The sequence below is a fragment of the Mauremys mutica genome, chromosome 5 (assembly GCF_020497125.1).
Source record: "Mauremys mutica isolate MM-2020 ecotype Southern chromosome 5, ASM2049712v1, whole genome shotgun sequence".
In the NCBI taxonomy this organism is placed as follows: Eukaryota; Metazoa; Chordata; order Testudines; family Geoemydidae; genus Mauremys; species Mauremys mutica.
The window spans coordinates 53789171-53807149 of record NC_059076.1 but is presented as its reverse complement, the minus strand read 5'-3'; the positions used below and the strand labels follow the sequence as shown (position 1 = coordinate 53807149).

General features: G+C 38.3%; 1 long non-coding RNA gene across 1 annotated transcript in view; it reads right to left on the bottom strand.

Moving 5' to 3' along the window:
* Nucleotides 1–17979, bottom strand: part of LOC123371566 — a 26243-nt gene extending 8264 nt beyond the window's left edge. The window contains exons 1-3 of the long non-coding RNA XR_006579844.1: nt 17907–17979; nt 15835–15959; nt 15325–15410 (exon numbers count right to left, since the gene is read on the bottom strand). This is a non-coding gene — a long non-coding RNA (uncharacterized LOC123371566). The remainder of the gene's footprint in view (nt 1–15324; nt 15411–15834; nt 15960–17906) is intronic.

Here is a 17979-nt window from a genome sequence, read left to right as displayed (position 1 = left end):
TGAACGGGATTTAAAAAAAAAATCTTAAACCTTTTGATAGGATGGGAAAACTGTTTTCTGTACAGCTCTAATAATAATTTTATGTACTGTATCATTTTCAAAGCATTAATTAATATCGCTGTAGGATAAATACTATCCCCATTTTACAGGTGAGGAAACTTAAGCATTAAGAAGCAACTTGCTCAAGGCTTTATATTGAGCAGATGACAGGGCCATTTTGGTATTAGAATGTAGGACTTCCTCCTTTGCAACACTTGTTCAAATATTTAGAACACACTGCCCCTCTAACACATGTAAAGTATTGTGCCTGTGGTCACAAGAGGCCAGATTTTCAAAAATGCTAACTTCCCACAGAGAACAATAGGACTTTCTATTGAACACTCCTGAAAATCTGGCCACAACATAGTAATAAGCCACAGCAGACTGTGCATTAGTAGACTATTTGTGCATGCATCAAGCATGCTGCAAGGCAAAAGAGCAAAGTTTACCAGTATCTTACCAAGGCATAATCTGCACTTAAAATTTAGATTGATTCAACTCTGATGCTCAGGGGTGTGGAAAATCCACACCTCTGAGTGCCATAGCTGTGCTGACCTAATCTCCAGTGTAGATGTAGCTAGGTCAACCTCTACACCCACAGGATTATACTGGTATGGATATGGTGTTGTAGATATGATGTTGTAGCACCTGTTGTGTAGGTGTAGCCTCATAAACAGACCAATGGAGTTTATTGCTATTAGAGGGTGGCTCTTTAATCTTAAGTTTTTTTAAAAAACATAACCATACTTCAGAAGTTATATTCAATATATTTTTCCCCTACAAAAAGTAGAACCCAGTAAAAGGCTAAGAGAAGAAAAGCATGTCATATTCCTTAATATTTTATCTATATTGTTTTGGTTTTTTACCCAGTTTAAAGACTTTGCTAGATTATCTGGACATCTCTCCCTCATTTCTTTAAAAGTCTGACTTCTCTTTCAGAAGCAGTTTGTTGCAGAGCAGTCACTTCCAACTTACTTTCTATTAGAAATAATTAGGAAGGGGGGTATCCAACATCCACCCCCTCTAATTTTGGTGAATTTTTCTGAAAAGCTCTGCTTCCATAATGCAAGAGAGTTAAAGGTCTGGAGGGCTACTCCTGGAGCCTGGCACCTTGGAAGAACAGGGAGAGTTTAAAACTGACTTTTTGCTCCAATCCCCTCATTCTGCTGTCCCCTTGAGCTGCTTAGTAGCCTATATGTTTAAAAATATCACTTACATGTTATTAAATGAAAATACAGGTTGCCCAGCAACAATGAAGTAGAAACAAGAGTTAGCAAGGAAAAGATTTCTCTTGTGGAAAAAAGGGAATGCTATAGCAATTTCCTTTTAAGAGAATTGAGTTCTCTCTAGAATTGCAGTAATGTGAATGGAAAACAGGACAGTTGAGGTCTGCCCTGCCATGTATGGGAAATAAAAGGAAAAAAGGACACTTGGAGTATATGTATGGAGGCAAAGGAATAAAGGCCAAACAGGGGTGAGTGATACTAATTTCCAGGGATATTTGCTCATATACAGTATTCACAAACAAGCTTAGACTATTAATCTCAAACTTTGCAATGTTGATGTTAAAGTTAAATAGAATCAAAGGCAGAGCTGATTGATTTATAAAAAGACATTTGAGACAACCCATGATCCACAATGGAAGTAGCCACCCTGGGTAGTATTCAACATTTCAGGGAGACAAATAAATTTCATGCTAGCTGTAAAGGCAAACTGTGTGTGTTTAATCCCTTCCTCATAATGGGACCAGAGCTGCAGAATTGGGCCTCATAAAACACACAGAGGAATTTGGGACAATATTCAATAAAACAAAACCTATTCAAAGGGAACAGAACTGGGAGATTACTAGATGATCATATAGAAAGAGAGTTAAGAGTTTCAGGTAGTTCAGAAAAGCTGCAGTTAAGCATTTTAACTTTTTATTCAAAACGAACAAAACATATAAAAGAGAATTCATTTAAGCATGGAACAGAAGAGTTGTATCACATAGACTGCAGTATAAGTAGAAATGTAGTATTAACAACATGAAGCAAAATTGTTAGAAATGTCCAACTTGCTTATTAAACTGGAAAATGAGTACAGTATTTCTAATTTATATTGTAAAATACAAATAGTATCGATATGACAAATCAAATAATCTTAAAATTTACTTGTCCAGAATTACTAAAGGATTCTTTTTTCAATATAGCATCTACATTGCATGCAAAAACAAACAGTTGTATTTACATAGTACCTTTCACAGTGTTACAGATATTAAGGCTAATAACACCTTTATCTGGCAGCACAGAGAAACTAAGTGACTTGCCCAAAATCATGGAGCAAATCAGTGGCAGAGAAGTGAATAGAATTCAGTTATCCGTAATCCCAATCCTGTTGTTTTACTACTAGACCATAGTAGTAAACTAGATAACTTCTAAAATGGGCAGTTCTGCTTCAGAGAAATAATTTTTTCTCTATTATTTCAAATGTTTCAGTGTCAGTCAAATAATTGTTCATGTTTCATCTTTATTTTCCTTTTGTACTCTCCTCACACATATTTATTTTGAAAAATATAGTGAAAATCCATCTGTCTCAATTTGTCTATGTTTTCTCTCCTCTAAATATTCCCTGATTAAGCATTCTAGATCACTGGCTCATTGCAGTTTGTTTGTTTCTTATCCATGTCTTTTTTTTCTTTCCTCACCATTTACCACTCCAGTGCTATGAGAGCAACTAGTGATTAGAAGTATTGTGCAGCAGATGTTCCATCCTCTGAAGACGGATACTGGGCATTATTGGCTTTCAGAATGAGGAACCAAGTGATGCCCCCTTGACCCATTGCCCGAGTGTTAACTGAAGAAGCTGAAGCAGCTGTTTCTCAGAGGACAGCAAATCTATCCAAAAAATACTTCACTGAGGTAGTTACAGTGGGGCTAGCATTGCTAAAGCTATTGTACATTGAGATTATTTTTAGGTAGGTAAGTGTCATAAAAATTCCCCCACGTATTTGTGAAAGCCATGTGTTGAGCTGTCCTGCTTGAATCTTTTGAATGTTGTGGACAGGGCTTGGGGATTTTTGGTTTTAATGAAGTGGACTCTGCATTTTTTAATACTAACTTAAAAATAATGTCATTTTTTACTTGTTGTAGGATAGGGCATAGCACTAAAAATTATGCTGAAAGCCCCTCTTGCCTTTTCTATTTGGTCATTTAGCACAAAGCTATGTATCTAGTTCATGTAAAAAAACTACACACAAGTCTCACTAAAAATTTGCTAATATTAAAATAAACCATCTACTAGTACAAAGAAAAAAAATAGCATTCCAGGATGAAGCTCTAAAGGAGAGATATTTTAGAGAGGCAACCACTTGGAAAGAGCTGACATATTTATAAAGGCTGAAGAAACACTGGTTCACTGGCCATGTTGTGACAAAATGTGCTTTATAACCTAACCTACTCACCAGGTCCCTGGGCTTCTGAGAGGCCAGTGAAAAAACCTGTCCCACCCTGGACAATCTAGCAGTGAAAGAAAAAAAATTCCTCCCCATCCCCCAAAACACAACTAACAAGATGCCCACAGCAAGACCCCTGAACCCATACTGCTTTACTTCTGAGGGGGATAGTAAGGAGAGGGGAATGGGAAGCAGAGGCATCATTTGCAATGGGGCAAGTCAGGCAGTTTCCCCCTACACCTTGGTATGCCCCCTGACTTTTCATATAGCTATATGCTCCATTATAACTCCCACTCTGCCCCCTACCCCGACTTTGCAAAATATAATATAATTACATATAATGTTCTATATGTTGACATAAATTTCCCCTCCCCTTCCCTGCTGAATTTTTCTGAAATGATGCCCCTAGTAGGGAGCTTTACTTCCTGCACAGAATGTGTGGGTAGGGGGTAGGACTTATAAGCCTCCCTTTGGTGTGTGGAGAAGCCAAGCAGCTTATGCTGCACCCTTCTGTCCAGTCATTCAGCCACAAAGCTCCCCTCTTCAACCTTACAAAGAGACTGAGTGCCAACAAGGTGTGTGTGTGTGTGTGTGTGTGTGTGTGTGTGTGTGTGTGTGTGTGTGTGTGTGTGTGTGTGTGTGCAAACATTACAGGGTCCAAGGGTTTTAGTTCCCTGCTGCTATCTCAGACAAAGCCTCTTCTCTTGTGATGCTGCAGGGACGGGGAAGGGCAGTTGGATTGATGGTTGTTTTAGGAACACAAGGAATGGAAGCTGAACCCCAATATCTATTTAATGCCCAGAAACGTATTGGAGTTCATAATGCACTCTCACTCTGATATGTACCTTGTGCTGGTTTGCAGCTTACACTTCCTCATAACAGAGCTGGATTATTGATCACCACTGCATGTGAATTTGTTGTAACACTTATTTCCAGCACTGTTGTTCTCACAGACCAGTGACAACCTCTTGAAATGGAATTGCTATTGTTTAAACTATTGAATACAGTACTTCAACAGCAGTGTTCATTAAGAGCAACCACTGTAAACAGTGCAGAGTTACTATATCCCATTTTACCTTTTGAACATTAAAGACCTATTTGTATGTTATGCATTATTACTAAAAATCAATAAATATAATGCTTAATTCTTGATATCAATCCCCGAGCCCAATGATACACAGTGACACACTGGATTAAATGTTCTGGCCAAATTAGAAAAGAAATCACACAATAAACTAAACATGTGATAACTTCTAAAATGGGCAGTTCTGCTTCAGAGTAATAATTGGCTGACAAGGAGATTGATATTTAGAACTAAGTAATTGATGAAAAAAGTGAACAAATAGCAAATACCATCAAATCCATGAAGTACTTGATTCTATCTCCAACTAACAATTATAAAATATATCTTGGATATGATTAAACACATTAATTGTTTTAATTTTTATTAACTAAAACAAATTTTAAATCCCCCAAATGTTGTGTCAAATGGCAATTTAAGAACAATTTTTGCTGTTGAATGATGCAGCCTACATTGTTAGGCTGCAGTCAGGGATGGAGACTGAGTTACCCCTTTTCCTCTGACAAGAGGAAGGGCCACAGCTGGATTAATGTGTCCAGTTCTGGGCACCACATTTCAGGAAAGATGTGTACAAATTGGAGAAAGTCCAGAGGACAGCAGCAAAAATGATTAAAGGTCTATGAGGAAAGATTGAAAAAATTGGGTTAATTTAGTCTGTAGAAGAGAAGACTGAGGGGAGACATAATAACAGTTTTCAAGTACATAAAAGAGTGTTACAAGGAGGAGGGTGAAAAATTGTTTTTAACCTCTGAGGATTGGTTGAGAAGCAATGGACTTAAATTGCAGCAAGAGAGTCTTGGGTTGGATATTAGGACAAACTTCCTAGCTGTCAGCATGATTAATAACTTGCCTAAGGAGGCTGTGGAATCTCTGTCATTGGAGGTTTTTAAGATTAGACAAACACCTGTCAGGAATGGTCTGGATAACGCTTAGTCCTGACTTGAGTGTAGGGGCCTCGCTTAGATGACCTCTCGAGGTCCCTTCCAGTCTACACTTCTATGATTCTATAAAACAAATAGGTTTAGACAGAGGACTCAATATAGATACAAATACTATACATGCTTTAGGAAACAACTCTGATGAGAAGCAGAATAAATCATTATTGCGTGTGTAGCTGAATCTGCAATTTCTCATTTATTGTTGCTACTTTTTGAATTATCTTGAAGTACATCTTGAAGTACTGGATGTACGATGAAAAAGTGCTAGGTAAAGACAAATATAGTTGTTTAATATCAAGAAGCCAGATGAAGGACACCACAGGATGCTGAGACCAAGGTGGATACAGGTTGCTTGAGCTCTGAAGCAACCCATGAGGAATCTCCAAACATTGTCCCTTAAACCCCACCATCAAACACCAAGAAATATTGCACCTGACTACTGAAACCTCCGAAATGCCCTCTAGCTCTGCATCTTCCTCTCCAAATCCGAAAGTATTGTAAAACCAGAGATCTACCTCCCCTCCTGAGCCTGATGGAATGCAGCTGATGGCTGTACTGCAACAAGTGGCTGCAGATACTGTTGAAATGAAATGTACAAATTCCACCCTACAGACCACTATGACTGTTATTCAGAGTGTACTACAACACCTATCCAGATGGATGGGTGAAGCAGAACACAGAATTTTTGAAGTGGAAGATGATTTTAAAGAGAATAAATTAGATGTTATGAAGCACTGTAATGATATCAAGACTATAAAACCAAACAAATTGATCTAGAAAACTGCTCACTTTGATGTAACATCAGGATTATGGGTGTCCCTGAGGGAATACAGAAAGGTAAACCTACTGAATTTGTCCTAAACTGCTAACTAAGTTGTTGGATCTGCTGGTAGATTTTTGTTTTGATACAGTACAGGCTCGCCAGGCCCTTGCCTCCAAGCCAGCTCCAGGAGATTGACCTAAAGTGTTGTAAAGTTCCTGAGGGAAAATTTTAATCAAGAAAAAAAATTGGCCAGGAAGATGGACATGAAGTATTTTATTAAATACCCAGCAACACTCCATATTAACAGTGGTGAGAAGATGGTATCATTAAGTTCCCTCAGGAGCAGAAAAATACTGCAAAATATGCAAACTCCTCCCTCTGAAGAGGAGACATCTCGGTAATGATCTGACCAAATGGAATGTATATATTGCTCTCTGAAATCTGATATGGTTGCAGTTAACAAGTTGATGGGAGTTAATTGATATGTTAGCTCCTTTTCTCTTTTTTCTCTTTCATTGGGGTTGAAGATTAAAGGGTTAATATGAATTTACTTCCTATTGCATTAACTCATGGGAAAGAAGAATCAATATAAAATGTATAATTTGGTTAGTAATTATGTATATTATATAATTGCCTTATTAGATGGTACTTCCTTATTGACTAATGTATCAAGGTTCTATTGGTAATACATGATTACCATACTTGTAATGTTTGGGTGCCAAGTAGGTTTGAGGATCTCCAAGTTTCACCTGATTTGCCCACCCTTTCTGGGTGTCAAATGTGTATTTCTTCTTCCACTATCTTTTCCATTTTGTTTTTTCACTTATTTAATTCCCTTTTCTTCCCCTTTCCATGCTGGGATTTCTCTTCTTACTCTTGTAGAGAATGTACTGGGAAGCAATACCCTATCGTTGGATTATATAACTTGCACTGCATAGCTATGTAAGAACTGTATGCAGCTCAGGAAAACCTGCAATTTCTCATTTATTCACAAAGTGACTTTATATTTTATGTGGTATATTTTGACAATTTTGGTTCCAGCAATTAAATGTGTCTCCTGAATATAAAGGCTTTTAATAGCCCTCTTAAAAGATATATACTCAATGCTTTAAAAAGGGAATGCTGACATTGCCGTGCTCCAGGAGACACATCTGACAGAATTGAAAGCTTGTAAACTGAACAGAGGTTGGGTAGCCCTCTCAACTAATTACTTTAATACTAAAACAAAGGGCATTGGTATACTAATACATTTTAAAAAAAAAAGTTGAATGTTAACATTCTGAGCACAAGGTCTGACGGTGAGAGCAGATTTAAAGTTCTAAAATTGGCAATTTGATAATCATCTTTGCCAGTCTCTATGGACCGAACCAGGATGATCCCAGATTTTTTCATAATTTTTTTAGTATAAAAGACATGGCTCACCATCCTATTATTATTGTTGGAGACTTAAATAAAGCCCTAGACAAATTTTTCCATCTTCATATAAGAACATAACTACTCATCAGGTACTTTATATGTACATATATGATTTAGGTTCACAAGATGTGTGGAGACTAAGTAATCCTACAGCCAGAGACTATAGGTTTTTTTTTCTTTTCAGCTCATTCAGTATATTCAAGATTGGACTATTTCTTAGTGTCACAAGACTTGATCCGTTCTGTCACTGACTGTGACATTGTTACATCCGACCACGTTTTATAAATAAGTCTTTTAGGCCCCCAGGATATGTATCCTCAACTAAAATATGGAGATCAAATACTTCTCTGCTGTTTGATACATCATTTGTTAACTCTATCCAGGGGGACTTAGAACATTTAAAAAAATAAATACCCCCACTTCTTCATCAATTACCACACAATAGGAAGCTTTTAAAGCCTTCATTAGAGGCCATATCATCTCTTATGCCACCTTTAAAAAGTAATGGAGTGAACATAGAATTGATACACTTGTGAAGGAAACTAAGTCCTAGGATTCAGAGTAGCAGCCGTGTTAGTCTGTATCCGCAAAAAAAACCAGGAGTACTTGTGGCACCTTAAAGACTAACAAATTTATTTTAGCATGAGCTTTCGTGAGCTAAAGCTTCTGTCCCCTCACCAGAGAAACTCAAAACTTAATTAACAAACTTCTGTCCCCAAAGGCTGAGTTTGCTCTATTCTATTTGAAGCAAACCTAGTGGGAATCTGTTGAGAGAGCAGGCAAGATGTTGGCATAGAGACTTAAGCAAAAGTCTAACAAAAATAAAATTGCTGCGATTTGTGATAGTAGCAATACATTATATGTAACAGTCAGATATTAATAAACAGTTTCGACAGTTTTATTCAGTTATTTAGCTGAAGAGGGAATCAGTAAAGATGCTATCTATATCTATTTATCTATTTAGTGGATAGTCTCTGCCACAGATCTCTCATTCTCAGAAGGAACTTTTAGATGTTTCTCTAGAAATTGAAGAACTGACTTAGGCTATAAAAGAAATTAAGATTGGAAAGACTCTTGGTATAGATGGGTTCCCAGATTAATGTTACAAAAAGTTTTCTGAAACTTTAACACCTAGATTATTGGATATGTTTAATGAAGCCAAGAATTGGCAAACTCTCCTGCTTACTCTTACTTTCAGTTATTCCTAAACCTGGGAAAGACCTTGGACTATGTCGTAATTATAGACTAATTGCTTTAATCAATTATGATGCTAACATTTTAGCTAAAGGTCTTGCTATGCGGCTGGATAAAGTTCTCCCTCACATTATACACATAAATCAGGTAGGCTTCCTTCATAATAGACATGGCTCAGATAATTTGCATCGATTGACTGATATTATTGCCACTTCGAGACATTCTAAAGAACCCTTAGCTGTCATTTCTTTAGATGTTGAAAAGGACTTTGACCACATAGTCTTTTTCATGTGTTAGCAAAATCTGGATTTGGTAACTAATTTATTGCTTGAATTAAGTTTTTATACTCTAATTCAACTTTTTGGGTAGTTACCAATAGTATTATTTCTGTTCCATTTCCATTAAAGAGAGGTATGAGGGAGAGTTGCCCTCTTTCTCCTTTTCTATTTGATTTAGCAATAGAACCTTTAGGCATTGTCATCTAAGCAAATCAACATACTCATGGTATGAGAGTGAGCACAAAAATTATGCTCTATAAGGTATCTGTATCTAAGCTTGAGGTTACCATTTCTTAACTTCTAACCACTATTAAGACTGGACTTCTCTCAGGATATAAAATTAATTGGAATAAATCAGAAGTCTTAGCCATTAACAAATATGCCACAAAGGCCTTTCCTCAAATGGGGATTTTCAATGGCAATCCTCTTATATGAAATAGTTAAGAATACTGAATCCCAAAAATATTCAGGACATCTCTAAGATAAAGATAGAACAAATTATTGCCTAAGTGACTAAAAATTTGGGGAAAAGTAATTCATTAACCCCGTTTGTGTGGTAAAATTAATGTATTCAAAATGAACATCCTTCCCAGAATTTAATATGTCCTGAACGGTCTCCCTATTTCTGTTCCCTAAATTTATTTTAATAAACTCAATAACATTTTGAGAATGTTTGAGGTGCAAGTAAGAAATCTAGACTGTCTCTAAACAAATTACAGATCCCCCATCTCTTCATTTTCCCAACTTGGAAAATTATATCTTCTTTTTGTTAAGCCTGGCATTTTTGTGGCTATTAGATGTAACCCAACCTTGGATTCAGATTAAATGAGAATTGCTATACCTTCTTTCCCTTTCAGGCATTGTAGGATCAAATTATTACAGATTTGATGATTCCTGAGATCCCACAATGGCTGAGAGGCAAGCTTGGTCAAACTTGGCTAGAAAGTTCTGCTTCCATCCATTCTTCTAGGTAGAGGCAAAACTATGAAGCAATCCTCTCCTTAAAATTGGTGGCAAAACATTAATGTAGAGGGATTTGATGGAAAGAGGAATTTTCACTGTGTTGCAGCTAATTGACAATGATAAATGTAGATCATTGGTAGATCTTCAGCAACAATATTGTTTGCCCTGCTCTGGAGCATGGTAGTACCTCCAGTTAAAGCATGCACTTACAAATGTATGTGGACCAGATTCATTGGGAGCTCCAGAACCTCCAGAAACTTCCTGGATTTACATAGCCAGCAGTATCCTTTTATGATTTTCTGGGCCAAAAAACTCTGCCAAAGGTTGATAATTTGTGAGTTGCTTGGAAAAGGGATTTGGATACACAACTATCTCCGACCTAATGGAATACAATTGTATCTAATGTTGAAAAGCAAGTATAGGCCTGAGAGTACAGCTTATTTAGCAAAAGGCACATTCAAATCTACTGGTCTCCACATAGGCTAATGGTAATGGGCTTCATAAATCCTGACCACTGTTGAAAATTTAACTCCCTTGGTGCTACATTAGCTCATATGTTTAGGGAGTGACCCTGTATCAAGAATTTCTGGTATGAGGTGGATCAAAGGACCGATTTGATATTGGATGGTAAGTTGGAGCCTTCCCTTTAAGTTTGATTCTTGGATATATTTTGGATAAGTGAACATTTCTTGGTAACAAGGCAGTGTGGTTCCAAGGTAGAATGTTGGTCACTAAAAATGAAACATGGATTCACTAGAGTCTTTTTTCTCTTCTCAGTTGATATGTTGTATGACAAACAATGAGTCCTGATGGTTCTTTAGTCAATTGCAAAAATATATTGTCTGCTTAAAGAAAAACAAGATGAAAAAGTCATCCTAGGTAATGTACCTGTAGGAGATATCAACGCTATTAGTTCAACTCTGTATTTTTTTATTAAAAAAAAAAATTAAACATCGGCCTGCAATGCACCTACACTTGGCAAAAGACTACTCCACATGCTCTGGTCCTAATATTACTATTTATTTTTGTTTTTTTAAAAAATGATTATTCCTAATCTTGGCCTGTATATAATTGATCATTGTCAGCTGACAAATGGTTGATGAGTTTGAAAAATATTCTCTTTAGAAACATTCTGCTTAGATAAATGATTTTCTGTGTTTTTTGTTTCATTAGCCTTTATAAAAAGTCATGAACATAAAAAGAGGATCTTTGTATTTTAAAATTTGATCTGATCCTGCTGTTTATACAATACCCTGTGATATTCTCAGATACTGTAGAAATAAGTATGATAGGATTTTAAGAGATCCAAATTCAGCAAAAAGAGCAGATGAATTCTTAACATATAGTATTCTGGACCTAATTTCCCCCCACCTGTGTACCTTGTGTTGTCATTTACATCTTGTCAAGAGAGCACAAAATGTTATTGCCTCTGTGAATAAAGAATTATGATTTGGTAGCATTTCCCACTCATTTTGCATATGTGTAAATAACCACTCAAGGTTAGGAAAGTCCCAGTTCCCTAGTCCTTAGTTATAAAGAGCAAGGGAAGAGACATTTAAAAATATACAGGCCAAGATTTTCAAACATTAGAGCTTTAAAATAAGTGGGAAAGACCATACTGTGGCTTCTAGATAAGTTTGACCTGAAAAATGCAGAATGCCTTCATTTTCAGCTTTCTGGGTATTTATTTAAGAGTTTAAATATATTTATGAGTCCAACTTCAGTTTCCAAAAATTTCCTGTCTCTGGCACACAATTTTGGTATGTATTCTTTTGGTAAATATTTTTGAAAGTCTCCACCCTCTCCCCAGTCTAACAATAATTCCAAGAGAAGCTTCACAGATGTATGAGTCAAAGTGAAAATGAAATGTAAGATTTCCTATCTAAAAAAAATCTGGAATAAATTATGATTCTACTCCCACAACTGTGTGTAGGAAGTGATAAGTGCAAAGATGGCATAGAGACTTAATGAGTATGCCTCTCAGTACAGAACTTTTAAACCGAGGTCTAAAAGAGATGGATGACTTTGTTAATTAAAACATCACTTTGTTGACATTAGCAGGTCATTAAACTTATTCGTTACAGTAAAAAGTGTTTTTAAAAGCACTATTTTAACAAGTCAATCCCCTTTCCTTTTGAAGACTTCCTCAGAGAGATGTGTATGCTTTCTGTCAGCATAAACTGTCAATCAAATGGAATCTACAATAAAATATTTGTTTTGATTAGTAGACTGAACCTGTGTGACTATTAGGGACATGAAGTGTACCACCCTCACCAAAACTAACTTATATGCTTAGAGCAATAAACAGTTTGATGACAGTTATACTGGATGCTTTCCCCCACATTATGTCCCTACTATACAGGGATATGTGCTATGGAGTCCACTCCACACCTCACCTGAGAGGGTTAAGGTAGCTAGGCAGGGGCTAATTAACCTGATAGGGTGCACCTGGAGGAGGATTAGGCTGGATAGGCAAGCCCTAATAGAAGATGGAACCTTACTAGGCCAGAACAGGCTGAGCTTATATAAAACTAGGGAGCTGAGAACAGAGAGGGTTGCAATGTGATGGCCTGTAGTTACTCTCTAGCCTTAGAGAGAGAGAGGCTAAAACCATGTGGAGAATAGAGGCCCTAAGATCCTGGCCTTGGGAGAAGAGAGTACCCGGAGGAGGGTGGAGAAGGAGCCTGACTGAGGTGAAGTAGGAAACAGCCCAGGAAAACAGTTGCAAAGTTTGGGACAGTGAAAACCTTGGCTGCCAAATGTAGGAACCCTGGGCTGGAATCTGGAGTGGTGGGTGGACCTGGTTTCTCTGACAAGCTGCTGGGGAAGTTGAGGGATCAGGCAGTGGAGCAGAAGACTGCCTAGAACAGTTGTCTATAGTGACCTGACTAGAGGGCCAAGCCATGAAGAGAGAGCACCCTGAATTGCAGTGAGGTAGCAGAGCATATGAACAAGCAGTGGAAGGGTGCATTGGACCTGGAAAGAGCTAATCCCCAGCCCAAGGTATCCTAGTGGTGAGTGTGGCCCCATGATCACAAAATGGAATTGCCAAAGTTTTGAAAATGGGCTAGATACAGCAGAGGGTCATATTCTGCAACTGTTCTGCACACAGACTTCCCACTGGCTACAAGACTGACACCCATGTTTGTTCCTGGAAACTATCCAATAACTACAGCTGTAGGAATCATTGACTTTTAATTTCACTGACTGTTCTGAAAACTTCACGTTGACCCAATCCAAAACTGAAAATTCCAGAAACTTTTGTCAAATCAAAAGGGTCAACACAGATTTTGTTCCATGTCAAACAAAACATTGTTTGACTCAAAATGAATAGTTTTGTTTCCTGGCACTTTTGGACATTAAATCAAAAGAAATGGAATGGCTGGAGGAGGAGCTGCTGCTGCCTCTATTTTAACCTTTGGCCTAGTGGCTAGTGTAGTCAAATAGGATGTGGGAGATATGGGTTCTATGCCCATATCTGCCTGATGTGGAGAAGGGATTTGAACTCCAGTCTCCCACTGGGCTATAGGATATTCTGATCTGGGTCTCTCTCATTCTTTCCTGTTAAAGCTGTTCAGTTTTGTATAACTAAACACAGTCATTGGAGCAGGTGCCTGAACTTAGATCTCCCACATCCTAGATGATTGTCCTAATCATTGGGCTAAAGGTTGTGCCAACACCATCTTCTCATTCTCCAGCCATTTTGAATGGCCTCTAAGTCCCCATAAAACCCATTTTTGGCCAAAACTATTTAGATCATATATGTCAAATTACTGTGTAGTTTTGAGTCTACAGAAACTGCATTTTTCAGTGAATAAATTTGTCCAAAATATTTTGCCTAGCTCTGATGATAATGTAATTCCCAGAAATAAACATGGAGATTAATCTTGTAGCAGCTCAGCACATACATCTCTCAGAGAAGTGAATTGGAGTTCTGTGTGCAGTGGAATAGCAGGGTAGGGCCCTTATCATACCTCTAGTGCAGGGATGGGCAAACTACAGCCCATGGGCTGCATCCAGACCACCAGCTGTTTTAATCCGGCCCTTGAGCTCTCGCTGGGGACTCGGGTCTGGGGCTTGTCCCGCTCCAGACGGGGAGCATGGTTGGGGGCCACTCTGTGTGGCTCCCGGAAGCAGCGGCATGTCCCCACTATAGCTCCTATGCATAGGGACAGCCAGAGGGCTCAGCTCCACACACTCTCTCTGCTCTAAGCACTGCCCCACAGCTCCCATTGGCCAGGAACCATGGCCAATGGGAGCTGCAGGGGAGGTGCTTGGGGCAGGGACAGTGTGTGGAGCCGAGCCCTCTGGCTTCCCCTATGCATAGGAGCTAGAGTGGGGACATGCCGCTGCTTCTGGGAGCTGCTTGAGGTAAGTGCTGCCTGGAGCCTGCACCCCTGAGCCACCCACCCTCCCCCTGTGCCCCAACCCTCTGCCCCAGCCCTGATCCCCCTCCCGCCCACCAAACTCCTTGTTCCAGACTGGAGCCCCCTCCTGCATCACAAACCCCTGATCCTCAGCCCCACCCCAGAGTCTACACCCCCAGCCAGAGCCCTCACCCCCACGTGCCCCAATTCCTTTCCCCAGCCTTGATCCCCCTCCCATATCCCAGAGCCCTCACCCCCACGTGCCCCAATTCCTTTCCCCAGCCTTGATCCCCCTCCCATATCCCAAACCCCTCATCCCCAGCCCCACCCCGGAGCCTGCAACCCCAGCCAGAGCCATCACCACCTCCAGCACTCCAACCCCAGTTTCATGAGCATTCATGGGCTGCCATACAATTTCCATACGCAGATGTGGCCACTGGGCCAAAAAGTTTGCCCACCCCTGTTCTAGAATATACAACAAGCTTTCAAAACATTCCCATTTTGGGATCAATAGATCTATACATAAATGGGGAAGAACACATGTTGGGTGCTTCCCTCCCCCATATTAGCCTTTTTTATTATTATTATTCTAAAGATACGTTAGTTTCAGCAAGGGTGATTCACTGCATGCCTATAATAGTTTTGCAGATTAAGTCTACCAATCAATATGGACATGCTTACTAGTTTGTGTGTTGCTATCCACATTATTCTCTAGGAATTCAGTCTTCTCTCACAGGAAGAATGACCAAGTTGTAGCCATCCTCATAACTTCAATTAATTTCAGCCATGTTTGAAAAGTAATACAATTTTCCACTAACAATCTCAATTAGAGTCCACAGGCCAAAGGTTACAAACCTGGTAACTGAGTCAGCTTCCCAATTTTTATCTGAATCTCATTCATCTGTCTTTTGTGTTAATACTTTGTGTGGAAAGCTTTTGACCTGTACAAAGAAAAGAAAATAAGACAGTTGAAGGAGATATTGGTGAAAAATAAATACTATACACTAATGAACGCACTTAAAAATAACATTAGATAAGCAATACAAGGAGACTAGAAAAACATAATTAGGGAATTAATCAAGGAGATTCATCATGCTAATGTACTTTTTTAAATGCGACAAATTTGACCATTTATCCAATGCTTTTGCTTTTGATATTTTCCTGTACTTCCACTTTCTAAAATATTTAAACTGAATGTAGCTTAAGTTGTTACAAGTTTGCATATACAAATTTTTCCATTAATATTTCTCTCCTTACTGAGCACTAAAATGCTTACTGCTATTTCTGCAACAGGAATAGTGACTAAGTCAATGATGCTGGAGAGAGAAGGTGCCGAAGTGAAGGATGCATTGCCTCTGCCCTCACCTCAGGTGCTCTTGGAGACTTCATTGAGTGTCTAATTTACTTGGGAAGCACTTAGAAATTACTACGACAGGTGTTATAAAAGAACCCGTAAGATAGATACTTCTAGAATATCAACACGTCACAACCTGTAAAATACATAAAAACACTAATAAGTTACTCATTAGGATTATATTTATTTGATTCTTGCAATACAATATCCTTCTTTAGACTACTGTGGGATGTGACACAGGTGATAGTGGATTATAGAAAAGGAACTGGGCTGGGGCAAGGAAGAGCATTATGAGTTGCTGACAACTATTAGGGTGAGGAAAAGATGATGTACAATGGCACCCTTACAGCTGATATTACCTTTACAGCTATCCCAATATCACATTAGCATGTTCCTTGCCCCTACCTAGTCAATGGAATAAAACTTGATACTTGTGTGCAGTAGGACAGTAGAAATTCCCCCCTCCCTTCCAGTCACATTTCCCCTGTTTTGTTGTTCTCAAACTCATAATCATAGTTCCAAACATCATTTTTTCAATGTTTGAAGCAGCTATCCATTGAGTGGTTGAGGGGGGCGAGTTTGAAAGAAGGTCCAAAAGATCTTTTGAAGTGGTGGCAAATTTGGGGGAGTGGGGAGGAAAAACTTCCCTAAAATCTTGTCTTATATTACTTAGTAGTAGCAATAGAGGAATTCCAGTAGTTCCTATGATTTGCTAATTGCCAGTTATGCACAATCCCTGCCCCAAATTACTTAAATGATCCATATTTGACATCCTGGAAAGTCCAAACAAGGTCTTTTCACTTTGGCTTCCAGGTAGAGCTGGAGCTAGAAGTACCAAAAATAGCATATCTGCCCTCATGGTATTTCTGGTGGCTATTGGAAGTGGAAATGGGAAAATTTCAAGTGTCTGTTTTTACAGACTTCCAGCTGATTTTGCTGGCTCAAATATTTTGGATAGTTCAGATAAACTTTTGTAAGTTGAACTTTGAGGTTTCCCCATCACTTACATGTCATGATTAATTCAGCTGGTAAATGTTTCATCTGAACCTTTACAAAGGTTAAGATTCAGTTTTCAGAGAACAAGTCACAGTAATTGGAATTTACCCTTGACTTTTTGCAGTGCTCTTTGACTGAGGTGCACAGCTTGTTTTCAGAAAACAAAATATTGTATTTTTGCTCAAAAAGAGAACTTTCCTACATTTCTGGCAAAATTGTTAGTTCCTTTCCCTTCAATGTATTGTTTTTCTCCTACAAATAGGAAACTATCTGCATAGATAATAGCTAGTCAAATAGCCAGTTGTGAATACTGCTCCTGAGTGATTAAGTATGGTATTTGTCTTATTAGTTTTGTTACTTTGTCTCCCCTGCCTTAACCCAAAGCCTCTTGTTTGTCTCATCCACATGAGATTTTGTATCTTTTTAGACTGTCAACAATAAGGGGACTGCTATTTTCTGAATCTTGTGTCACGTTCAGCATAATAGGGTCCAATGTAGCTGAGACCACTAATGCTAATTCAATATATATGTTAAATTATATTAAGAAAAAAAATCACCCTACATTAACAGAACATTAAGGTTGCAAAGCCAAGTGTGCATGTAACAGAAGAGAGAATGGTCAGACACTATTCTGTCCACATCTATGATATTTTCCTTCCTCCTGCTCCAGAGCTTAACACTTTGCTGAGGCACTGACCACAGTTTTGTCTTTCCAGGATTTTCAAAAAGCATTACAAAGAATTTAACCTCTGAGCTAGTGTATGTAAAACCCTGATAAATGGATGTTAATAGTTCCAGTCAACTTCAAAGAGTACCATAAACTTTCTTAGTAAAACACGTAATACACACACAACACATTGTAAATAGTATTTGGAATATTATGAATAGCTTTTAAACAAAAGTTTTTAGACAATAGATCTACTCTTCCTTACAGTAACTTCCCTCTTTTGTTTGTGTTACAAATATGCAAATACATAACATTATGCATACTTATCATAAATATCAATACTATCATTCTCCTTTAATTTTTTCCCCTCAGGGATGATTTCTCAGTCTTTATAGTGTAATCATATGTAATGTTTGTTACCTGGTGTTCTCCAAGTTTGAGGAGAATGGTAGCATATCAGTCCTCTCAAATGCTTCAGAACTTGTCAGAAAAA